This window comes from Mobula hypostoma, chromosome 9 (genome assembly GCF_963921235.1).
Source record: "Mobula hypostoma chromosome 9, sMobHyp1.1, whole genome shotgun sequence".
Classification (NCBI taxonomy): domain Eukaryota; kingdom Metazoa; phylum Chordata; class Chondrichthyes; order Myliobatiformes; family Myliobatidae; genus Mobula; species Mobula hypostoma.
The window spans coordinates 119,815,219-119,843,020 of NC_086105.1; positions in this window are offsets into that span (position 1 = coordinate 119,815,219).

Below are 27,802 nucleotides of genomic sequence, written 5' to 3' on the forward strand. Positions count from 1 at the left end.
CATTATCAATGCATTGTCAGAACTTGTACTTACGACTGTTAACAATTATGCAAATTATTTTCAAGCTGAAAATTGAGTTCTATTTACAAGATTTGGCTGAGCCTTAGGAGAAATTATAACTGACTTATGCTGTAGAAGACAATATCTCTCATCATGGTTTCATTATATATTTGAAATTTCTTGCTTTGATCTATCAGATTGGCCAATTATGGCACCACTTGACAATGTAATAACTTGAAGCTGTTCCAAAACTTTGAGTAAACAATATATGTCTTGAACATTGAGTCCTATTAAGAATAATCTAAAAAAAATGTTCATCGAGAATTTTCTTTGGGATGACTACATTAACCTGTCTGAATATAAGAACATGAAATACATTTCCCCAATGTGTCAGTGAACCTGGAATAACTGATGGAACTGCAATTATTGACACCTTTTGAAGGGATCCTTTGGATATTCTTGTCCATGTGAAAAAAAAAACTTGGGAATGGATGGAAATTGCCTTCTACAAATATCTGCCAGTTGGTTAGCAGTAGGCAAGGAACCCCTGTAAACGTGTTATTTGGAAGAAGGAGGGAATTGCTCCTTTCCAGAGGTTATTCCCTGAGGGGGATTTAAATATTTAGAAGTCTTCCAGCATCAGAGCTGGATCTTAATAATTCATTCCTGTTATCTGTGTCCATGAAAGCCATGGCAGCAAAAGCAAGATTCATGACATGCGACACTATTTTATATTATCACTTAACACCATTTACAATATAGTATATGCAAAGCCAGTAAGTGAGATATCAAGAGAGTGAGCGAGGGGAACTAAATCAAGGATTTTAATGTTGAAGGTAGAGTGGATTACAGAGCTTGTAGTCTGGACAGTCAAAGCCATGTCGTCTCCTAGATCACAGGTCACGTCAAACAAAATTTCCCATCTATTCTGATGTAGCTGAGAGATCTGAATGTCTATTGGTAGATGTACCATGGTGCTGTTTGATGAGTTGAATTAAATGCAGTTTTATAACCACAGGGGCGTTACACCAAGTAAAATGGATGGAGGAATTCCCTGAAGTAGCTGCAGTTGGATGCGTGATTGGATCTATCATGAGGTGTTTGGGTTTCTCCTCAACCTCAATTAAAACCATAGCATAACAGTGTGGAGCTCACAGTCCTGTAGGGAGAATTTTTCCTAGATGTGCAGGATTAGAAAATATTGTATGGCAATCAGGACCTTGACACAACTGGTGCAGAGCATATTAACATAGAATAGTGTAGCACAGGAAAAGGCCCACAATGTGTACCAAACTAATTGAAATAGTAACCAACGTCCAAGTAAACTAATCTCTCTTGCCTACACAATGTCTATATCCCTCCATTTTCTCTTGAATTTGGCTCCTCTAACATCCCTGCCTACACGTTCCAGTCACCCACCACATTCTGTGTACAAAATTTGCCCCACACATCATCTTTGAACTTAGCCTCCTCTCAACTTAAATGCAAGCCTTCTGGTATTAGATATGACAACCCTGGGATAAAGATACTGTCTATCTATCCCTCTGATAATCTTATCAACTTCTAAGCAGATTTCCCCTTTGCTGTTCTAGAGAAAGCAACCCAAGTTTGTCCAGCCTCTCCTAATATCACATGCGCTCTAATCCAGGCACTATCCTGGTAAACCTCTTCCGCACCCTCTCCAAAGCCTCAACATCCTTCCTATAACGAGGAAAACAGAACTGAATGCAATGTTCACATATAACCTCACTAGAGTTTTATAAAACTTTGCAACTCAAACTCAATTTCCCAACTAACAAAGGCAATCATGTTATGCACCTTCTTTACCACCTATCTATCAGTGTAGCTGCAGAGCAAATGTCCCCGCTCTACTAAGCATATCAGGCCTGCCAGAAGCTTAAATAATAACTAACAATCAGGCTGCTGGAATGTTCTTTAGAGATCTCAGTAGACTATCAGAGTTTGTAGTAGACCCCATCAGATTAGGCCAGCATAAAGACATGCTAAACAGAAAAATACTGATGGTGATATATGTAGGAATACATTAATTGACCTGTTGTAACCCAATAGGCAGGCTATGCAATTGCAGCACATGGGAAAGAGATACTGTTGTGTATTTAATATTTAAGTAATATTTGAGTTATCTTGTGTGTGTATATATATATATATAGATATAGATATAGGTTGGTTAAGCATTCTCCTTCACTTCAATAATGATGTTAGATGTAAAAAGTACGTCAATTGTATACGTCATCATGCTGCCATATGATACTGCATGCCTCGCTTAAACCTGCATTCCAGGACTCCTGTCTTCTTTTGAATTAGTTTAGTGCTTTGAAGTTACAAAATATGATAGGCATATTAAGCTACAAACATAGAAACATAGAAAACCTACAGCACAATACAGGCCTTTTGGCCCACAGAATTGTGCCAAACATGTCCCTATCTTAGAAATCACTAGGCTTACCTATAGCCTTCTATTTTACTAAGTTCCATGTACCTATCTAAAAGTCTCTTAAAAGACCCTATCGTATCTGCCTCCACCACCGTTGCTGGCAGCCCATTAACCAGTCACTAAAACAATTAACTTCCGCAGGAATGCAAGAAGCAATTGGTTTGCAAACACAGATGGTCAGCAGAAGGAAGACGGCCTCTCATAACAAGCTGGCTGATTCGTCGATTTATTATTGAATGACAGGAATGTTTTGATTTGACTTGATACTGAGTAGGGAGCAAAGATCTGCATGTATCACATACCTTCTCATCTGTGGCTTGTTCAGAAAGCAATAACTAAATGTTTTCATATTGGTTGAGATCATTCTCAAGATAATTCCTTAAAATTGGTTTAAACAGGTCTGCTCTGACCATTCTTAGGATATAATGATCACTGCATGAGCTGTGATGTTTAAGTTATCTGGAGGCTCTGCATCCAGCTTCCTTACATATACTAGAATAAACTGAACAAAAGAACTTGGGTCTCCCTGATTACTGTGGCGACTGAACTCAAGACAGTAGCGTAAAATGGTCTCTGCCATGGTAAAATTGAAAACTGCATGTTAGAATACTATCTAACTCAATGCTACATTGAAAGGCTCATTGCTGCAAGGTGAAGCTTTGTTTAAGTGGAATGATATTTTTCAGTGATAAGAGCTATCTTATTTATTGAATAAAGAGCCCCAGAGATTCACTATTGCTGAACAGGCAGACACTTTGGCAATTGCCTTGGGTATTCAACTCCCGGGTAGAACTCAATCGGCTGCACAATTTTTCTGCATTGTCTTCATTGCCAGGTTGGTAACCTGGCCAATCACTACATTTAGTTTTGGATGGATACAATGGAAGGCACTTCTCTAAAATAGATTATCAGCGAGTCAAAAAACTGCAACAAGGAGTCTGAAAAAGACATGCATTGTACCTCACTGTTGTAATAACACCCAACTCTTTTAGATTCCCTTCTAGATTTTGAACACTTTTTCATGTATATTTTGAGTCCCAGTAGGTTTTCACAGCAGTAAGCTATTCACACATTATTGGGAATACATTGACCAAAATATATTCAAAGTTTCAACACCAAAGCCTCATTTTACAAATGGGAGCATTTGTTATGTGTTTCAGACATAAGCTTCATCTTCACGTAATCGCATGCAGAAAAGTAAACCTCTCCAGATTCCATAAATATTAGAATTGTGAAACACTTTCTCCTAACTGGGATAATTTTCCTACCAAAAAGCAATTTACTTTAATGGAAGTATTTGTTCCAGTGACAGAAACCAGTTAAAGGGAACTCGCTTGGGCTAACGCATTTGTCGAACTTGTATTTTATTCAGTAAAAGAAAGTCAGAAGAGCTTTGCCTGTCTTTCATTACAAAGACAAACATGCACAAGCACCACAACACTGTGTCACTTTACAAACCGTTTAATTCAGTATGATTTACGTCACTGCTTAACAAACAAAAAAGGCTCAGGAGGCATCCCTTTCTTATTGAAGATATCCCTTAAAATAAAATAAAGCAAAAGACATCAATCATATTTGAAGAACTGGTTCAAGCTTCAAAATGATATAAGCTTTCTTGCAGAATATCACAAAGAACTTGGAAAATGCACAACATATTTTTGCATAATTTTTTTAAAAAATCTACGGATGGTGAATACAATGCAAATGCAGGCTTGAATCATACTGGCAGATACCCAGTGTTTTTTACTGAATGGCTATAAAGCAAGCTAAAAGGATAGTGAACAGTCAAGAATCATGGTCAACATCAATATCAACTCCATAGCAAGAAAAAGGAAATCTACTGTAGGTAGATTTCAGGAAGCAAAAATGCAGAACCTCGAAGGTTGTAATCTCAGAATTGCTCCTGATGTTGTTTGCATTTATGGATAGGAATAAGAAAGCAGTCTGTACGAGTAGCTTTGGAACTAGAAAGAAAATCTATAACTGTGATATAATAGAAATGAGAGGCACTGAATACCAGTAGTTAACTGGTGTTTATCGATGTACTATATAAACTACTGTACTCTATATTTTGAGCAGTTTTAAGCATAAGGTGTAAAGGGGCCAGTGGTCGACATACACCAGTGTGACATAAAATTATAAAATAAGACTTCAACATTTAGTTTTCAATCTATACTTTTGTGTTTTTAATACAAGAAAGAAATTGTAAAGCATCACACAATATTTTAGTAATAGAATAAATCAAGTATCAAACCTGAATTACTTTTTAACTACTGACTTAGAGCTTATAAAGAAAAGATAAATTACATATTAAACTGAATAAAGTGTTGCCTAAAAATTGACACTCTTTCACACCTTTAACAATGAAAACAGAAAAAAAATGTAAAATCGCTGTTGAGATTTCTTTTAATAAAACAGTTAAGTGTAAATCTCAGAAAATCATTTTAAATTTGTAGGCATGAAATCCTGCTGAAGGGTCTCAGCCCAAAATGTCGACTGTTTACTCTTTTCCATAGACGCTGCCTGACCTGCTGAGTTCCTCCAACATTTTGTGTGTGTTGCTTCGATTTCCATCAGCTGCAGATTTTCTTTTGTTTTAGGTATGACTTTTACTTGGCATTCACTATTTTAATAATTTTGATGGGCTTTTAGATGAACAGGAAAGACGATAAACAAGCAGTAACAATTAGCATGTGTTTATGTTGGTAGTCAATTGTACGCAGTATAAATGAAAAGAAGAAAGATTCTATGGGATGGATGAACTACTAACCAAGGAAGTTAAAGACCAACAAGTTGAAAAACAAAACTAATATAGATCAAAAGGTAGCATTGCACCCAAAGTTTGGAATAAATTCAGAAGGCAGCAAAGGATGACAACAAAGAAAATAAGGGGAGAGGAAAAAGCCATGTGAACAAGCTGGTGAGGATTACATATAAAAGAAAATTCTCATCAAGTATTAAACAGAAGAGAAAGTTTCGAGTTAACATAAGGCTCCTAGAGAATGAGACTGGGGAAATAGTAATGGAGGAAATGGCAGACAAATAAACTTATATTTTGCATCAGTTTTTTTTATGGTAGAAGATACTACAAATATTCCATTAATCTTGGGGGATGTCAGAAGGATTTCTTAACTATCAGTGCAGATTTGATTTTAGGCAAATTAATGGGGTAAAGGCTAATAAGTCCTTTGATCCAAATGGCTTCCACCCCAGAATTCCAACAGAAATGGCTACTGAGATAAAGTGAATGCATTACTTATAACTTTCCAAGCATCCTTTGGTTTCAGAGAACTGCCAGAGGATTGGAAAGCTGCCAATATGACACACCTATTTAAAAATGAAGGAAGTAAAAAGCAGATAAATATCAGTTTTACATCTCCTGTGAAAAGATGTAAGAATCAATTATGAAGGAAGTAATGACTGAAAATTGGGAAAACCTCAATCTGCAAGCAGTGTTGGTAGGGCTTTATGAAAAGGAGGTCAGGTCTGACAGATTTATTACAGATTTTTTTGAAGAACTCTCAACCAGGATGGATAATAATGTCATGGTCCGGATCGGGGTCCCTTTAAATTTACTTTGTTTATGTTACGATCCGGACCGTTGATTCCTTGTTTTCCCATGTCCCTCGGCCTTGGTGATTGCAGGCAGTTTACTCTCGGTTGAACCGGTAGTTTATAGTCTCCGGCTTTCACCTGTTCGGGGCGAGAGCGTCTGCAAAGTCATCAAAGGTACGGTGTGCCAATGTCATCTGGCCAGAGCAAGCCTAGTCTCTGCCGGAGCGAGTGCCAGTAATTCGCCTTTCCTCACTGGAGCAACCCTGTCCAGTTACCTCGCCGAAGTGAGCCTGCAAAGTTTCCTCATCAAGGTGGCTCCGTCAGTTAACCTGCTGGAGAGAATCAGGAGCCGCTGTCTATTGTTCCTGGGCCGAGTCTAGAGCTCGCCACTACCCGAAGTTTCCAAGTACCAAGTCCTGGCTCCGGCAGCATCCAAGTACCACGTCCAAGTCCTGGCTCCGGCAGCATCCGAGTACCACGTCCAAGCCCTGGCTCCGACAGCATCCAAGTACCACGTCCAAGTTCAAGTCCTGGCTCCAGCGGCATCCAAGTACCATGTCCAAGTCCAAGTCCTGGCCCTGGCGGCATCCGAGTACCAAGTCGAGTCCTGTCCCTGGCGGCATCCGAGTACCAAGTCAAGTCCTGGCCCTAGTGGTCTGTGATTCCTGTCCTACCCCCCCTTTGAATCCCTTCTCTGCCCCTCTCGCCTCTAGCCCTCGTCTGTAGCCCTTGCCTGCACCTCAGTCTAGTTCTATCGCTGGAGCTAAATAGGAACTGTGTTGTTCTTTGGTGTTTGTCTTGTCTTGTCCTCGTCTCCGTGGGGTAAGTCAGGCCGTCTTGCCGTTGCCCCGCCGGGGGGGGGGGGGTCATGTTCTGTCTTGTCTTGTCCTCGCCTCCGTGGAGTAATTCAGGCCGTCTTGCCGTTGCCCCGCGGGGGTCATGAGTCCCGGCCCTATTTCCTGTTCCCAAGGAGGGGCCTCGGCTTTGTGTTCTGTGTATGTGTCCATGGTTACATGTACCTGCTGTCCCGAGACCAAGGCTCTGTTTTCCATGTTCCTCCTCTCCCTAGCCCATGTCATGTCCTTGCCTGGTTCTGGGGTCCGAGCCAGAGGCAAGACCCAGGTACTGGGTCCTTGCCCAGTCTCTGGCTCGGAGTCCATACCCTAGCCTCTTCATGTCTCCTTTGGTTCTGGGATCCAGTTCTGAGTCCTAGCCCAGACCCCTGGTCCCAGCCTAGTAGTAGTCCTGAGTCCTTGACCAGTTGGCTACTCCTGCTCCTGCCTAGCCCTCCTGGTATCAAACAATAAACTAAATCTAAGTAACCTCACAAGATGTGTCTTGCATTTGGGTCCACCCTTGCTCCCAATGCCCCCACCATTGTGACAAATAGAGACAGCATGTGGGCTACTGGATGGCATTCAACAAGGTTCATAACACAAGGCACACTTACAAGATAAGAAATCCAAGTGTTGGAAATAACATTGACAAAGATAGGGGATTGGCACAAGGGCAGGAAACAGCTGACAGAGACAAAAGATTATTTTTTGGTTGGCAACTGGTGACTAGTGACGTACCATAAGGACCAGTACTGGGACTGCTATTGGTGACAATATATGCATATGACTTCAAGGAAGAAAACAAACCTAAAGTTGCCAGATTTGCAGTTCACACAAAAATAGATAGAAAGTAAGCTGCAAGTATATGCACAATTTACAGCGAGATGTGGCCACATTATGTGAGCGGGCAAACAAAGGCATATGCGGCATCATGAGTGAAACGGTGATATAATTCATTTTGGAAGGAAGAGCAGCGCAACAGTATATTCTTTAAATGGAAAAAAAATCACAGAAAGATATCTGGAGATGGGATGGATAAAACACAGAAAGGTGGCACAGAAAATAATTAAAACCAGGAAGTACTTTAAGTCAATTAAATTTGACTCATCTCATTAAAATGTATAACTCACCTGAATCTTACCTATCCATTGGAGATTTTCCTCTCCATTCAAATGAATGGACTTCATGAACCTATATCAGTATCCACCTGTCACATGTTCATTACGTTGTCATGTTTCTGGGATCGTTCAAGGATCTATTGGATCAATGCTGGATCCATGAAGAGGTCTATGATAGTACCCTCATGTTCTGATGCAAATTATGGACAAAATTAACAACCCTGTTATCACTCATTGTGATGAGTGATGAACTGAACTGAACACGCACTGTAGTGAGTAATAACTTGCTCTAATACACAGAGCATCATGCCAGACGGAATCAACGAGAAATTGTTTCGAATTCCTAATTAATGTGGACTTCATTAAATCACCAACTCTTCTGGCTGTGAAACTGTAATGCTGTCCCTGTTACCACGCAACTGAGCTTATAACAGCATATCAATTTATTAATATGGCTGACCAACCTCGCTAGCCCTGAAAATCATGCTTACATGCTTGAAATTAATAGAGAAAGTGATAAAATCCATACCACAGGGATCCAAGGGTTTTTACTTGTAGCTTTCTTTAAGATAAGTGATGTGCAGTGTCATTTTGTTCTGATGGCGGAATTAAGGACAAAAGACCACGAAATCCCCTCTCTCAGACCCACAAGAAAAAACAACCTGCCTCTCATTGGATGGCACACATTCCAAAGCCCCATTATCTCTAGTCATAACCCAAACATTGCTGCTACAGAGAAACCATTACATTAGCAGTGAAACATTACAGTGCGTTACACTCTCCCCCCATCAAATTCAGTCATGTCCTCATGGCGTTGAGATAATTCGCCAACCCTTCCTGCAAAACACAAAATCTGACCCAGCTGTAAAAGGCAGTAACATAGCTCCCCAAAACGGTAGAAGTCAAACTCTGTTCCCCCAGTGCTATACAGGCCATCCTATCCGGTGTCTCCTAATTCTCTGAGACCTCCGTTCCTCCTCACCTAACTCTTCAGGTTCCGACACCACAGGGGATACTTCTGGTCTACCTGGCAATGCCTCCCTTGGCCTCTCACTTGTGCACACTGGCAACTCAGACCCCTCTGTCCCATTGCCAATCCCCGCTTCATCATATCCAGGGTCCCCCTGCAATCCAGGCTGTCCACAGATAGCCCGCGCCCCCCCCCCCAGTTTCACCTGACTCAGCAAGAGAAGGGCTGGGAGTCACTTCCTCAGTCACTGGTGAGTTAGCAAAAGACAGCATATACCACACATCCAGGTCCTCATCCTCCGAATCAGTATCCCTCTCAGGGACGGGGGCCAGCTTAGTCTCTCCTGCTCTTTACCCTACGGTTGCCCCACATTTCTGCAGAGTCCTCTTACTAGGTGTAGGCTGCAGATCAGGCTCTGGGTCTACCTGTACCTCCAAGGGCAATAGGTGGTTCCGATGTGAATCTTGACAGGCCCACACCTGGAAAAATGGGCCTTTCGGCATCTGACTCTCCACCACATAGGGCATAGCCGCCCAGCAGTCAGCCAACTTATGCTTTCCAGATAGCCCCAAGTTCCTTATGAGGACTCAGTCTCCCGGCAGGAATTGGGAGAACCTCTTCTTATTTCCTTGACTCTGCTTGGCAGCCACAACACCAGCTCTTTTCAGCTCTCTTCTCATATCAGACACATATTTCGGATAAGTCTTCGTTGGTAAGTCACCCTCATCAATCCCAAAACAAAGGTTAATGGGCAACTTTGCCTCACACCCAAACATCAGATAGTATGGTGAGTACCCGGTAGCTTCATTTCGGGTACAGTTGTAATTGTGGACCAGATGTCCAATATGTTGACTCCACCCGCTCTTCTTGTTGATCTCCAAGGTCCTGAACATGTCTAGCAAGGTCTGATGAAACCTCTCAGGCTGGGGATCACCCTGCAGATGATAGGGCATGGTCCTCGACTTCTTGACTCCAAGCATGCCCAGTAACTCATGGGTGAATCTGCTCTCAAAATCCTATCCCTGATCACTATGTATCCACCTGGGAAGGCCATAGTAAATGAAATACTTCTCCCATACCACTTTGCCACCGTGAGTGTCCTCTGGTCTTTGGTAGGAAAAGCCTGCACATATCTGGTGTAGTGGTCCATGATTACTAAGATATTCGCCGTGTTGCTGGCATCGGGTTCTATTGACAGGAAATCCATACACACCAAGTCCAGAGGCCCCACACTCTGCAAGCGGGACAAGGGAACTGCCTGCGTAGGCAATGTCTTCAGCCATATGCATCGAATGAAAGACTTGCAGTATTTTTTGACCTCCGACTTCATTCGAAGCCAGTAAAACTGGTCTCTGAGCAATCCATAGGTCTTGTCCACCCCCCAAATGTCCAGAATCATCATGAAGTGACCTTAATGCAATCCTCCAGTACTTCTCCGGTGGAACCAGCTGGCAATGGGATGACGTGACCCAGTATAGGATCTGGTTCCGCAACTCCAACCGAGTCCATTCTCTCAGTAATGGAGACACCACCACATGCTTCATCTTCTTTGCCTGAGCCATATCTCCCTTTTTCATTGCTGACCAAATAATACCGATGCTCAGGTTGATTCGCTGAGCAGCTGCCACTTCCCCAGAACTCAATGCTGGCAGCTGATTTGTCTTCAGAGCAGTCAGGTTACAGAAAACTTAGGGAATGGTGTCATCAGAAGTTCCCTATTGATCCACCACTCAAATCTGCCCCTCCTTTCCCTCTGCCTTCACGGTGATGGCATACCGACACATGGCCTTCACCCCCAGGGCAGGAATGCTTTCCCTTTCCTCGTCCCTGACCAGTCCCTCATGCGCCCATCGGGACAAAGCATCAGCATCAATGTTCCTGCTTCTTGGCCGGTACTTCAGGCTGAAATCATAGGCAGACAATGCCGCCAACCATCGATGACCTGTAGCATCTAGTTTCGCCGAGGTCAGGATATAAGTTAGGGGGTTGTTGTCCGTCCTCCCCTCAAACCAGGCCCCGTAGAGGTAGTCACTCAGCTTATCCACCACTGCCCATTTCAACACCAGAAATCCCAACTTGTGCATGGGATAGTTTTTCTCGGAGGGCGACAGACTCCAGCTGACAAATGCAACGGGTCTCAACCCGATGCCCTGATCCTGATACAGGACGCCCTCTCGGCTAGCATCTGTGTGCAGTACATACAGCAATTGGGGGTCATCAAAAGCCAGCACCTGCACCTGGGTCAGCAGCTCCTTCAGCGACTGAAAGGCCTCCTCACATTTTGCATCCCACCTCGATCCAAAGGGCTTCGACGGGCTAAGATACTCTCCACCCTCCTGTCCTTTTCTCCCCCTCCCTTTTTTCCCCAAAGGAGGGTAACCGCACAGAAGCTGATTCAACGGTTGACTCACTTTGGCGTAGCCCTTCACAAACCTCCGATAGTAACCACAGAACCCGAGGAACGAGCACAGAGCGCTCACAGTCTGGGGTCTTGGCCAAGTGATCACTGCCTCTATCTTAGCAAGATTTTTAGCTACTCCATCCCATGAGAATATGTGCCCAACATAGCTAACAGACATTTTGCAGAACTTGCGCTTATCCAGGGAAAGTTTTAACCCGTCAGCTTTCAGGCGGCCCAGCACCTTCAGTAGCCTCGCTTCATGTTCTTCCAAGGTAGATCCAAATACTGTGAAGTCATCCAGATACATCAGTACCTCAAGCAAGTTCCTATTCCCCACCATCTTCTCCACGACCCGCTGGAAGGTTACAGGGACTCCCGATATGCCCTGGGGCATCCTTTCAAAATGGAAGAATCCCAGGGGACTTATAAATGTCATCTTCTCTTAGTCAGCCTCACTCATGGAGATCTGGTAATATCCACTCCTCAAGTCCAGCACACTGAACCATTTTGCACCTCTCAGACAGGCAGGCACATCTTTGATCCTCAGGTCTGTATACTGGTCAGGGATGGTTGTCCTATAGTCCACACACATCCGTACCTTCCCATTCTTCTTTCAGGCCACTACTATTGGGGATGCATAGGGGCTTCAGGACCCGGTGATAATCTCAGCTTCCTTCAACTTACAGGAATGATGCTGAACGTCTTCCACCTCTGCAGGGGCCAGTCTCCAGGACCTCTCTCTAAACAGGTGTCCTCGATCACCCAGATAGTGTGACAAGTGCTCTTGGAACAACCCACATCAAACTCCTCAGTGGAAAAGACACCTTCCAGCTTCAACATCTTCTCTACCAGCCTCCTCTTCCAACCCGCAGGAACCGAAGAGTGCCAAAAGTTGAATGACTCAGTGGTCAACTATCCGCCTTTTTCCAATAGTTTCTCCCTGGCTTGTCTCACAGGGGCACTAGGCATTACCTTCACTGGGAACAGGTGTGCCAGGGGCATCTCCCGCTTGAAGGTGACCTCCCTCTTTGTAGTGTTGCTAACAGTCACTGCCATCCTGCTCGCCTGTACAACTGAGGGCTTCTGCAATTCGGGCCTCACCAGTACCCCAGCAGCCAATCTCAACTCCCCATCGAGGTCTTCCGGAGCGTTAACTAAGAGGGCCTCGTCCTCAGGCACTCCGGAAAATTTGGGGGTCCCCATCACTCTCGCTGCTTCCCTGGGCCATACCACCATTGGCTTCGACTGGGTGAACCACACAGTTCCTTGTCTAAATTTGGTATCTGGCCTAATGCAGCCACGCACTTCCTCAAAAGCAGCTCGAGACACCGGGTGCACGGACAATGTTCTCAGAAAGCTCTTGCCAGCCTTCTCCTTGCAGGCCCCTATGAGCCTCCTCACAAGAGGGGTGTTGGTCCCCACCAGAATTGAAATGCCACCTTTCTCAACAGGTCTGGAGAAACCAGCACTAATGTATCAAGGACCTCAGACACTCCCACATCAGCTGCCGAGAACTCCAGCTTCACTGACAAATAACGACTGTATTGTTAATCACCAGCACTAAGACCCCAGATCTTCAGTGCACTGAATGGGGTCAATGGTAAATGCTTCAGATACCAGTTGTAAAATGAATGGTACAACAACATGCACTGCGACCCGGTGTCGAATACGGCTTTAGCATAAACACACTCTATCCATAGCGACACGCTGGAGCAGGGTCCCATTAAGCCCCAGGAAAAGGGCCTTTCGCTTTTGGGGGCTCCTTGGTATATTGCTGAGACTGGGTTCCCCCAGAGACACCAGGCCGTTCCCTCACTGGGTGCCCTCTAAGTTTTCCCAACGACTCTCTCTGCTTCGGTGCCCAGGGGCTTACTCTCCTTCTGGCGTGACACCTGCTGCCAGCAGCCCTCCACATTGCTCATCCCCTTGGGGATCCACCCCTCCCCCATCAGCTCCATCATAAGGTGGTGTCACACCAACTGATAACAGCAGAGACATCTCAGTTCTCAACTCTGTCACAATCTCCTCTAACCCCCAGGGCAGGCTATCAGTGGTCACTTCACACACAGAGGACCACTACCAAGGACTGTACCCTGCTAACGGCGTCCTCCCACGCCTCCGACGCATCTTCCTCCTCCCACACCTCTCTGATCAGCTCAACAAAAGAGGGAGGGAGCACATCTTACGAGACTGTCGGAGACCCCAAGCAATCAGGTCCTGGGACAGGGTGCCCTTGGCTACCTGGTCCACTCTTTAACTGATCCGCCGCAGCCGTCTGAATGACCCCTCCGCACCCCAAGCAATTTGGCTGCCTCTCTAGCCAAAAAATATAAGCGGAAAGCTTCTCCCCCTTCTCCTGACGCACATACTGAAATCCTGCCGAGTTCCATTGGGCTTCCAATCAGGCCAAAAGCATTGTCCAGAGCTTGCATGAAATTGACCGCTGTCGTTATGGGATACCGCAACCAGACGGCTCTCACAACGTCAGCAGCCCGCCCGCTCAAACTTTCAACCAATCGCTGTTGCTTAATGTCATCAGAGCACTGCCAGTCATGTAACAACTGAGACCACTGCTCCGCCCAAGTCTCATACTCCTCTTCCCCTTTAGGAGTGGGTGTTATTCCAGAGAATAGGCAGAGCCTACCATAGCTGGGAATTTGGACGTTGGCATTTTCCCATTTATCCACCAGAGACGTAAGGACAGATATTAACTCAGATTTCTCACACTCCCCTGGGGGCGAGGACTAATTAGACATTTCAAACCCGACCACTCCTTCCCCTCACTCCTCAGAAACGATAGAACCCTGTCTATGAACGGTCCACCCCCAGCTATGGGAAACTCAATGTGATTCGGCCCACTCCACCACCGCTATGTCAGCGCTGGTCTGTATTAAAACGAGAACTTGCCCCGACACTTTATCAAACCTCCGCCCACAATCGCAACTTTAACAGTACTTAACAGTTAAATTAACAATTCACCCGGAGTACAAATATCTACCCCACTGGTTCAATGCTCAGGGTAATCACACAGCATCCAATGAAATTAATCCCGGAATGGTACCCCACAATTGTAACCCTCAGGTTCGGCTGGCGACTTAATCTAGGGAAAGACAGCCTTCGGCCTGGCCAAACTTGAAAAAATCTTGTTTGGGTGGATACTGCATGATGTGTTCCCCTGTTACAAATCAGTACCACAAAATAACAAACAGTACACAATACGCAATTAAACAATTGAGTTTTATAATCCTTAATTTGACTATAGGGTTTGTAAAGCAACAAAAAATAGGACCCCTTCTCATGAAACAGTCAATTTCACAATGTTGGAGCTCACAGTTTTTCCGTCTGTTCGCTGTCCATCAATTTTCTCCCCAGGCATTGACTCCCGACCCCATTCCAAGGCCACTCCGTCCTATAGTCTATGACTTCCCTGTTCTGGCATCTTCTCTCTCCATCTTCCACCGAACAAAAGACTGCAAAATCCCTTCTCTCAGACCCACAAGAAAGACCAAAGTGCCTCTCATTGGATGGCACACATTCCAAAACCCTCGTTATCTCTTGTTGTAACCCAAACACTGCTGCTACAGAGAAACCATTACATTAGCAGTGAAACATTACAGTGCGTTACACTAATACAAACCGCGACATGTCATAGTCATAGGGCACAGAAACAAGCCCTTCAGCCCATCAAGTACAAACAAGCACATATTTACACCAACATACAAGAGATTCTACACATACTGGAAATCAAAGGTTTCAAGGTTTCAAAGTACATTTAATATCAGAGGGTATGTATCCATTACACAGCCTGAAATTTGTCCATCTCACAGACATCCATGAGAAAAGAAACCTCATAGAACAGTAAAAGTATCGAAGCCCTGAAGTCCTCATACCCCTCACTTTGCACAAACTGCAGCAAAAAGCATCAAACCTCTCCTCCAACCCCACTATGCCAGCAGGAGCACCAATCCCACCCCCATCCCCACCCCCCAACATGTGAGCAACTACAAAAGCCCCAAAGAGTCATTGATCCAGAGCCCATCAAACTACAGTCCACAAAACAGCACTTCAGTATCTCAGACAGGCTTTCCCTCATAGCGAGGGAGAGAGAGGTCACTCTTGCAACAACGAGAGTGGAGACCAGCAACTTGCTGGTCCAATGTCACAATCTTCCACATCAATCCAAGCCCCCATCTCTCGGACTGACAGGCTCTCTTTTTCCATCGAAAGAGAGTGGGATTGCTCGAGTACAGGGGCCTTCCTCCGACAGCAGCCAGTGATTAGCAAACACACCGCCTGCCGTCTCAGTGTTCCAGTCTCCCACGATGCTTCAGTTGGCGAGATAGGTGAGAAACCGGGTCACCCATGGTGCCGCTCCCCAACTTCCTACCTCCCAGGCCCAAGGGCGCATATCTTCCAGGCTGTTCCTGGAAATAGCAAAACACTAGGCCGCAAGGCTTGCGAAGGACCATAGCTTGAACTGCAGATTCTGACAGAACCAATACCACCTTGAAAAGAAAAGTAAGACATAAGACAAGAGAAATAAGTTGTTTTGTGGACAAACTGGAAGAAGTCACCTGGGTCTGCAAAATCTGCTCGTGCCATCCAGGGCTGTAAACAAAATGGCATCATCTATGAACAGGAATAAACAGTCGACGTTCTCAGCCAGGACCTTTCTTCAGGATAATCCCATTTTATTCTTCAAACATTCACATCCACTCCTTCAAGGTTCTGCCACTTACTTGCCCAGATTATCTAAGGACCAGTCATTGGAACGTTGGGGGGGGGGAGGGGAAGCAGAGCATCTGAAAAGAATTCACATAGATCTGGGTGCAAACTGCACACATACAGCCACAGAGGTCAGGATTGAACTCAAAAGTTGCTGGTACAATGAAGCAGCAGTCTGCTAGCTAATAGAACAGTACCAGTTGCTTTTCAATACTGAGTTTGCAGTGATGTTCAGTTTCACTGAGTGAAAGAGGTCATGATGGTTCATTGTTAGAGGTATCATGGAGAAGGCGTCACCTTCAGATCTGAATACGCCAATTCCATGAAGACCTGTGTGGATGAGTGTGTGCCTTTGAGAACATAAAGGACATACCCAAACCAAAAACCATGAATCAACTAGTCATAGTCTGCTGAGGGCTTGATCTGTGGTGTTCTAGAGTAATGATCAAGAACTACACGGGAAATCCAGCTACGACCAATGGGAGGCAATTTTAAGAGTGATAAAACAATTCTGATGGAAACTAGAGACAGAATTGGATGCACATCAGTTCTGGCAGGGTTTGCAGGCCATTAGCTCCTACAAGGTGAAACCTAACATCAAGAGTGGATGTGATGCTTTACTCACAGATGAGGTAAATCCATTTAAGCATGGTTTGAAAGGGAGAATAAAAATAAACCTGTGTGAATCCCTGCAGCATCTAGTGACCCTGTGATCTCTGTCTCGGAGGCCGATGTCAGAACATCTTTCAAGAGCATGAATGTTCACAAGGCATCAGGCCCTGATGGTGGATCTGGTAGTGCTCTGAAAACCTGTTCCAATCAATTGGCGGGAAGATTCAAAGACTTCTTCAATTTCTCCCTCACTGCTGCAGTCGGAGGATTCCACCGGCTACAAAATGGAGGGGTTATTGCACAGGATTGGAATAAGCTGCAGAAAGATGCAAACTCAGCCAGCTCCATCATGGGCACAACCTGCCCAGTACTGAGGACATCTTCAAAAAGCGATGCCTCTAAAAGGTGGCATCCATCATTAAGGAGCCCCATCATCCAGGACATGCCCTCTTCTCATTGCCGCCAACAAAGAGGAGGTACAGGACCCTGAAGACACACATGCACTGGTTTAGGAACAGCTTCTTCCCTAATGCCATCAGATCTCTAAATGTATACTGCCTCATTATTTTTGGGGGTTTTTTGCTCTCTTTTTGCACCACAAATTTGATTTACTTATGTATATATATCTTATTGTAACACAGGAAAAAGTTTTTTTTTAATTGCTTATTAACTGATGCAATGTACTGTTGCTGCAAAACAACATATTTCACGAGTTGACTTGAATTGAAGCAACTTTATTTCTTACATGCTTCATATACAGAAGGAGTAAAAATCTTTACATTACGTCTCTGTATAATAAATAGTATGCACAACAGAACAGTCAATATAATATAGAAATACAGTTGTGTCAGCTTGAATTAAGCAGTCTGATGAGCTGGTGGAAGAAGCTGTCCCGGAGCCTGTTGGTCCTGGCTTTTATGCTGCCGTACCATTTCCCGGATGGTAGCAGCTGGAACTGTTTGTTGTTAGGGTGACTCGGGTCCCCAATGATCCTTCAGGCCCATTTTACACACCTGTCTATGTAAATGTCCTGAATAGTGGGAAGTATTAGTCACATCTACAGATGCACTGGGCTGTCCGCACCACTCTCTGCAGAGCCCTGTGATTGAGGAAAGTACAGTTCCCATACCAGGCAGAGATGCAGTCAGTCAGGATGCTGTCAATTGTACCCCCTATAGAAAGTTCTTAGGATATGGGGGCCCATACTAAACTTCTTCAACCGTCTGTGGTGAAAGAGGTGCTGTTGTGCCATTTATACCACATAGCCAGTATGTACAGACCACGTGAGGTCCTTAGTGATGTTTATGCCAAGGAACTTAGAGCTGTTCACCCTCTCAACCCCAGATCCATTGACGTCAATAGTGGTTAGCCTGTTTCCATTCTTCCCGTAGTCCACAACCAGCTCCTTTGCTTTTGCGACATTGCGGGAGAGGTTGTTTTTTTAATACCTCTCGACATATGCCAATGATATTAAACGTGATTCTGATTCAGATTCTAAAGGAGATTTCAATTTATATGATGGCATGCTTCAACTATAGAACAGCATTTGCAGCAGGCATATATGCTATATGGTCAAAATTGTCAAATCTTGAAATCCATATGTAAAACTGAAAAGTTTCATTTTATCAAAAAATATTTACAGAAATAAATCAAAGACTACAAATGTAATATACCATCCTAAGCATATATACTTAAGTAGTAAAAATGATAGCTTCATATTATAAGTGACTACTCGAGCCAAGAAATCAATAATTATGGTATTAAATGTTTTGACAATCACTAACAATAAATCATTAAGACCTAATTCCATTTTGGGCCAAGAAAGAAAGCATGAAAATTAAATGACATTTAAAAGTTCAAAATCTCCATTGTTCCTGTATGGCCCATCGCTGTTAACGTAATATAAAAGGTGATTTGATATTGTGTTAAACAGGCTGAACAAAATTGTGACCTTTCTGAATAGCTTGAAGTGAAAATTGAAAGCCATGAGGCCTGATCACAAATATACAAACATGAGTTTCCAGAATTATTGGTTGAACTTTACCGGTGAAGCCCACCATTTCTGCAGAAAATACACTAAGGTTTTAATAATGGCCCACTCACCCTTTGATGACCAGTGCACAGCCTGAGCAGGAACAGGATGGAGAGGAGTCCATAGAGTCATGGAATACTTTCAGTGCTGACTCTTTAAAGGAGCAGTCAGCTCACCCCCATGTCCCTGATATACATCCAAAGTCTTACATGCTCTTCATGCTCAAGTACACGTACAACTCCCACTTAACATTGTTTCTAGAATTAGTGCTGCATACCTTTCCAAATGACCTATACCTTGTGAGCTGTTAGCCCCAAAAGTAGATTTCTTTTCTGCTCAATCAAAACCTTCCATTATTGTGAAGATCACCATCAGGTCACTTCATGTACCAAGGAGAACAGTCTATTATCTTCTCATACCTGATGTCACTCTAGTAGCATTCTGGAAAACATGCCTCACACTCCCCCAATCCTCAGTCTGATGTGACATGCCAAGACTTGCCCACAATATTCCAGCAAGAGCCCATCTCATCTAACATACAAAATTAACCATAATCTCTTAGTTCACATTACTGTCCTCTAGATCCTCCTGGGGCAGTGCAGCTGGTAAAGCCACTAGTTCACAGTTTCTGAGAGCCGTTTTTAATCCTCCAGTGCTGTCTTCAAGGAGCTTGCTCATTCACTATATGGTTCATAAAGATAATCCAGTTTCTTCTCACCAGCCAAAGACCAGAACATTGTTGGGGTAATTAGGCACAGTGCGTTGGTGAAATGTAGAAATTGGAGAGAAATGATGAGAATATGAGGAGGAAAAAAATGGGACTAAGATAAGATTAGGCAGCTGATGGTTGACAGAGATTCAGCGAATTGAAAGGCATGTTTCCATATTGTATGACACTATCCTTCTGCTAATTTCCACTTTTCAAAATGTTACTACTTACTTAATTTTCTATATTGACTCCTCCTCAGAGTGCATCACTCCAAGGTTCTCTGAACTGCATTCTATTTACTGTGCTTGTCTTCATTTCATTATCTTGACTATTTCATCCTGAAGCTATTAACTTTCCTCATCAAAATTCACCTCCTTGCCAAGTTTTATGTTATCTATAAAGTTTATAATATTGCAAAGAGCAATGGACCCAAAACCAGCCATTGCAAGCCTTAGCGTAGTCTAAAAAACATTCATCCACCTCCAGTCTGTATTTCCTGTCGGCAGGTTCTAATCCATATCATCACTTCCTCCTGTGTCTCTGTGTTCCAAACTATTTAATAACAATTTTATGTGTCACTTCGGTGAATACCTTTCAAAAGTTCATATATTCACATCCTATCACACCATCATGATTAATCATTTACAGAATTCAAACCAGTTAGCTTTAATGGAAGGGATAAGTTTACTACAGCATTCCTGTACTGTTGCTTCACTATTTAATTCAAATTGTGATCCTGAGCCAATGCAATTCAAATGCACTAATGTGTAAGTGCTACGACATCTCTATTCAGTAAAATTGACAGGCCCGCAAAAGTATCCAAAAAAGAATGAGGTCAAGTTATTTCAGTGAAATCAGGAACAAGTAGTATAGCTTTTCAAGGTATTGCCTCATTCTGAAATAAACCAGTACGTCTTTGCCAAACCCTTCCATGCTGTACATTCCACTGGGGTTGGTCTTCCAATTTAATGGTGGGCGAGCATTGTCAAGACATGCAATATATTTTGTGCATATGATACTATTGCTGCTGTTATGAATACTCAGTTTTGTTTGGCTCTGTCTGTCCTGATTATAACTCAGTGAAAGCGCAACACTACACAATAGACTTTAAATTCAGCACTACCCTTCATGGTGACCATACCTTAATAATGTTTCAGTACACTAATATGACTGTGACAGGCTAATGTTCACAAGGACAATATTTTGCTCCCTCGAATTGTTTCCCCTCACTAATTGGTTCACAGCAATTCAGGAGCTTGAGTTTCCAGTGCTTAAACTGAGTCACATGCTGTGTCCTTGCTCATCATGGTGCTTTTCAAAAGGTGATGAATAATTTGGAGCAGTATGGATTCTTTTGTGGAGGAATCTAATTGATTATTATTGGTGGAGAATTATTTTCCTCATTTCAGGTAAAGCTTACAAACTTTATAGAATCCAGAAGCAACGAAATTGAGAAGAACCTCTCAAATTCAAAGTTAAAGAAACAGGAACGACTTTGAAAAGTGGTTGATGACTTCTGTCAAGTTAACCTTGATTTTAACTGGAGAATCCAACAGCATTCACCACAATTTGGATTAATGTAGCAACAAGTGTAGAACATATTTACTGTACACACTAAAATTGCCATGGTTTTAAACATATGCTGGAACAATGACTCTTCAGAGATGAGCTATGTCAGAATTCTTTCACAGCAACTTGTGCTTCCTATCCGACCTATACAGCACAATAGGCATTGTCTACTTTCCACCATTTACACTTAACATCCACCATCTCATCTGAAAATATAACATGCTGACTTACCATTATATTTCCATGCAAAAGCCACATATATTCAGTAAATGGGAAATAATAATTTCCTGAAAAGCTGTCTGCTCAATTGACAACATTTCCAGAGACATAAAGCATTAGAAAATCTCACCACCTCCCTCTCTGTTGAATGACTGAAGATTCCACATTCTTTAGCACGGTCATCATTGAAGCTCCTTGCACCTTGAGGACCACTGTCTCCAAATGCAATTGAATTGCTATTGAAATACATCCAAAGATCTTCTGGCCCTGCTAAGGATAATGTGGGATCAGAGGGATCTGTACTCTGAGAGGGCTGGAACTTATAATTTCTAACTAAAGGTTTCCATTAAAAAGGTGTCAGCAAAGCCTCGGATGTTTTTTTTATTGTTAGCAAGCCAGGATATATTGTTAAACTGGTTAACAAGGTGAAAGCTCCGCAGAAGCCTCCAAACTTACAATGAGCACAGTAGAAAAGCAACGATTTTTTGGCAGCTGCATAATTAATATTAATGATCAAATCGCTTGCTGAATAAGATAAACATTTAATTTTGATGAAATACAATTCTTCAACTCCATTATTCTTCAATATTCTTGATAAAGAGGTTCTATAGTATCAGAGTTAAAGACGTGTAGCAATTCAATTTAAAACTGTCATGTCCTGCAAGCAGTGATTGTTAAAGGAAAATCCTGAATATACACAGAGTGAGAAACAATAGGGTGATGTTTCACCCAAAAAGAGCACACATGAACTCCGTTGATAGAAATGTAAAGTGAAATTGAGTTGAAAAATTATCTAGGAACACCTGTAATCATTGCATAAAACAAAGCTGGAATCTTGTCCTCCATTATGTACTCATCAGCCTAATGAGGCAGAAAAATATTAGATAATTCAGTTTTCAGAAATTTATTTTATGCATAATAAATAGGGTAAATAACTTGGTTGGAATAACCAGAAGCACACAAAATTTGAAGAAAATATTGTACTTTAGAACTTGCCAACAGTATTCAGAGATTTAGACACTAATATATTTTCATGCAAGACAATGCATGTTATCAGTACCAACAGATGTCATTAATCATATCACATCTGGGGCTTCAAATCTCATCTGCTTTCATTGGTAAATCCCCAAAGCTGTGTGTTTCCCATTCATCACAGCTCGTATTTGCATCACAAAAGTTTTGTCATGTTATATGCATGACTAGATAAAGCCAACTATATCATTAAATGGGGCACATGCTTTCTATAAGGTATAATATGCTTCATTTATTAACACATGTACTATATTGGGCTTAATGCAGCATCTATCTGCCTAGGAATCAGATGTGTACACTACTAATTAATGAGAGACAGGGTCCTAAATCTGAAAGGTTACTGATCTCACATTCACGCAGTTTTGGAGGCAGATGGCCAAATAGTGTACTCTGCTCCTTGCATACAACTGAGGCATCACTTCATAGATATGAGTTGGATGATAAGCCAACTTGCTTTGCTTAGGAATCACTACGGCAAAGACTGGCATCTAATAGGAAAGTGATTACCTTTCTTGCTCTGGGTACCAATCCAGTCCACCATTCTCTCAGCCTACCTTCAGCACTGCCAAGGGCTTCTGTTGCACCTCTGCTGGTCCCCTCCAGCTGTTTTCCATGTTTTAAAGAAACAAGCAGCCCGAAATTCTTTCTCTTCTCTCTAGCAGAGCTCCTTCGAAACTCTAGCCTCTTTCATAGATTATCTAAATGAGGTCTGCAGCCAAATTTCAAGTGGGTGTCAGTCCCGCTTCTCAAGTCTGATGCTGTCAGCATGCTGCTGGCTATTCATCCAAAAGTGGGCCACCATCAATTTCTGTCAAATTATACAGGAGTAACACTCAACCTGCTGCACTAAAGTCAAAGGACTAAAAACTGGACATCGAACTTTCAGGAGCTCAGCAACAGTATAATAAAACAATGATGTAGTCCTAAAGTAGAGCCGCAATTTTGTTTTAATCTATCTTGTTTGGGTATAATGCCCACTTTGTTCCCTGCCTGATTTCACGCTGTATTGAAATTAAATAAAAACAAAGTAGTTAGTTTACAGAACAGATTGTAGCTAAGTCATACTTATTGTAATTCCCAAAGGGAGAGGAGTAACTTTTTCCTCAATACTTGCCAGTTTCTTATATAACTAACAACAATTTTGTCTCACCAGTACGTATGTATTTTCCTCAAGCCATTGTGTTGGGACCAGCATATAGGGTAAAGAGTGCACTACCCAGCAATGTGTTTGGCCAATAGCTTTTATAATTTATCACATTGCATTACTACTGCGAGATAAGGTTAGAAAAAAAATCTCAATGTACTACACTATATTTAACTGATCTGCGCTTGAAGAATATTTTATTAACACATTTTCACAGGAGTTTAATTCCTGTTTATTTGCACTTTAATAACCAACAAGATATTTGTGTTAGTTGTAAAAAGTTGCCACACATTTGGGTTCTCTGAGAGACATAACATAGATCAACTCTTATACCACTTATGTGCAATGTAGCTCCACAATTTGTTTTATAATATATTTTACCAATTTAAGCAAAACTTAAATCTGAATTCACCATCATTTCAAATAGTCCATTCCAAATTCTAACAAGTGTTGCACTGAAAAGTTTTCTGCCATTCCCCCACACTGTACTTCCATGGACTATTCCTATAAATAGCATTTATTGTCAATCACCACTCAACCTATCACCCTGTACAGTTACTTTGACATTGATCAGACTGTATTCTCAGTGACCATTTCATTAGGTACACCTGGACACCTGCTCGTTAAGGATCATATTGAATCATCCAATCATGTGACAACAACTCAATACATAAAAACATGCAGACACGGTCAAGAAATTTCATTGTTGTCCTGACCAAACATCAGAATGAGGAAAATATGTGATCTAAATGACATTCACTGTGGAATGATTGTTGGTGACAGTCGGGGGTGGTTTGAGTATCTCAGGAACTGCTGATCTCCTGGGATTTTCATGCACTACAGTCTTTAGAGTTTACAGTGAATGGTGTGAAAAGCTAAAAAACATCCAGAGAGGCAGTTCTGTGGGTGAAGATGGGAGAGGTCGGAGATGAATGGCCAGAATGGTTCAAGCTGACAGAAAGGCGACAGTAACTCAAATCACCATGCATCGCAAATGTTATTTTCAGAACCCATCAAACCTTGAAGCGGAAAGGCTACAGCAGCAGAACACCACTAACATACACCCAGTGGCCTCTTTATTAGGTGCCTCCAGTACCTAATAAAATAGCCACTGAGTGTAAAACAGAGGAAATGTAATAACTATGTACAGCATCTTTTCTCAGGTGGTGGTTTTATAAAGTATGCAAGTTGAACCATTATCTGATAAAGCAACAAGCAATAAAATGGATCGGGCAGATGAGAAAAAAGTTATGATAAGTGACAACTATATGATAAAGCTTAAGAAGAGAAGGTCAGTAGAAAATGCAGTAGATGAAATTAGGGCAGGTTTTAGAAAAATGCAGCTTAGGCTGTGGAGACAACAGGGGACCAATTTAAAAGACACAGGTTCAATCATACATATTAAAAGAGAAAACTGCTATTGGTAGGGTGTCAGATAAATAAAGACATTTGAAACCTATTAAAATTAAGTCAGAGAATTTGTAAAGGTATTGTGAATAATGCAAAGAAAACTATAGATAAATATTAGAAAATAAATCAGGAGATGAAGAGCAGACAAGAGAGGAAATGTGAGGAAACGTTTCACAAAACATCAAAAAGAAAGGGGAAATACTGTTTTTAAACATTTATATTAAAGGGAATTGTTAAAAGTAAAATGGACCTCCTGGGAGAAGATTTCCAATTTGTATATGATGATCAAAAAAATTACAGAGCTATTTAATAAGTACTTCTCATCAGTCTTTGCTGTAGAGGGAATTATTTTATATTTTAATGGACAACTTCGAAAGTTGTCACTTTATATAAAGCAGTAAATTTAATATTAGATTCCCAATTTTAGCTCAAGTCGAACTTTGTGGAAAACTGGGCTGGTGGATGATGATATGACATTAAGAGATGTAAAAAGCATGGAAGGTGGCAATGACAAGGATTAAAAGTGGAAATTCACACCAGAATGCCACAGCAAAGGTCTCCAGCAAGGTAAGCCAAGAACTGAACTGAATTGACTATATTTCTTACATCTTTCACATACATAAGGAGTAAAAATCTTTATGTTATGTCTCCATTGCGTAATCTTTACATTATGTTTACTGTGGCAAAGTTAACGAGTGTGCAGTTCTCACTACACTGGACTGAATTAAGAAGATGCAAAATTTGACAGAAACATCAGTATACCATCTCAACTACTGCAAGCAAAATTGCCTACTACTAGTAAGGATAAAAATATTATCTTATAGGTTACAAATGCTTCAAGTATTATAGAGATACAAGAAACTGCAGATGTTCATATCTGGAACGAAAAACAAACTGATGGAGGAACTCAGTGGGTCAAACAGTGTCTGTGGAGGCAAAGGGATGGACAATGTTTCAGATATTGAATTTGGAAAGTAGTGGATACAGCACAGTCCACCACAGGTAAAGCCTTCCTCACCATTGTGCACATCCACACGAAATATTGATGCAGGAAAACAGCATCTATCATCAGGGACCCCCACCAACCAAGACATGTTGTTTTTCTCACTGCTGCCATCAGAATGAAAGTATAGGACTGCCCCAGGACTCACACCAGCATGTTCAGAAACAGTTTTGTCCCACATCCATCAGGGTAACTTCACTCATCTTCACTTGCCCGTCATTGAAATGTTCCCATAACCTATGGACTCACTTTCAAGGGCTCTTCATCTTATGTTCTCGATATTTATTACTGACTTATTTATTACTATTATTTATTTCTTTTTGTATTTGAACAGTTTGTTGATTTTACCCACTGATTGAACACCCAATTGGTGCAGTCGCTCGATGGTTCTATTATGGTTATTATTCTATTATGAATTTATTGAGCATGCTCCCAATAACTTGAATCTCAGTGTTGTATATCATGATATAAAAGTACATCGATAATATTTTTACTGTGAACTTTGAACTTTGGATTAGTCATTTTCATATTGATTGGTTGAGCACATTCAAAAGGTCAGATGGCAACCTTCTGTTCCTATTTTTAATGTATTCTATGAATTATTTAAATTTGTAACAGACATGATAAATGGAAGAAACCATTTCACTGGATATCATGTGAGAGTTCAATCAAGAATAATAAAGTTTACAGAATAATAGTGTCATATGTGAAATTCCTCATCCACAGTACAACTCCTTTTTGAATTTACTTATAGTTAAGTTTTGTAGTCTGAGAGAAATACACACTCAGGACAACAAATACTTTTTCAGGTTTTAATTCCTTTATCTGTTTTTAGATGTTTAAGTGCCAGAAGAGGGTCGCAAAACAAAACGAACGAATTTACAACCAGTTCTTGCTGTTACAATCTCAGTTTAACTTTCGATCCACACCCTTGTGTATGGACAGAATTGCGTATGCAGTATAAAAAATACCAGAACTAATACAGTACTAATACGGTAGTGGCAATCCTGAAGGAACAGAATACAAACAACATTAGAATCCCACCCACCCTGCATCTTATACATAACAGCGAAAAATGTAAGCGAATACATCTCATATAAGACGTACACACGTGCTGAACTTCTGAACAGAGACTAAACATTCACGTTACACGGTTACATGCACAATCAGTCCTGATACAATAAAGTTAGACAAAAGGCACACTTTGGCTCAACTTTTACAAGGTATTGCCTGGTAGTTAAATTACAAGAAGACTGACCTACTTGGATGGTGAGGAACTTTGCATAAGCCACGAGATCCAGCATCGACACCTTTACTCATAAAAATCTAAAGCATCCACATGTAAAACATGTCAAATTACCGATATTCTCGATCCGCCAACAAGCATAAACGAATTCACATGGATATTGTCAATTAATCCTCACCTTTCCTCACCATGCCCAGTCTCGGAAGGAACTCAATTCCAATGCCCCAACAGCATCTTCAGCAGAAGACAAAATGGTCTCCCCACTATCCCGCGGGTGCGTAATGATATCAGCATCTCCCTTAAAGGTACAGACAACTATTCTAGCATTACCCGCATGGATGCCTAAGTACACTTTTAGCGATACTGATTAAGATCCGACGGTCACCCGGTTACATAAGCTATCCCCACTTTCCCTGGTTGTAGGTCTGAGAGCTTTTCAGCCCTCTGAATGAAAATGTTTCTTATGTTCTTTATCACTTATCAATAATTTTGAACTTATACCTCTTTGTTATTGACCCAGTAACCAAAGGGAATAACTGTTCTCCACCTGCTCTGGCAATACATCCCATGTTGAGAACCTCTTCAGAGTATCAACTTAATGCTTTTCATTCCAAAGAGAGACGCCTTTCAGTTTAACCATTGAACCTTGCTTTATAATTGAAACCTCTCATCAGTAACAATGTCCAGGAAAACACATACCCTTCCCCCACCCCATTGTGCCCCAAGGGCTTTAATTCCCTCTTGAAGTATAGTGTCCAGATTTGTC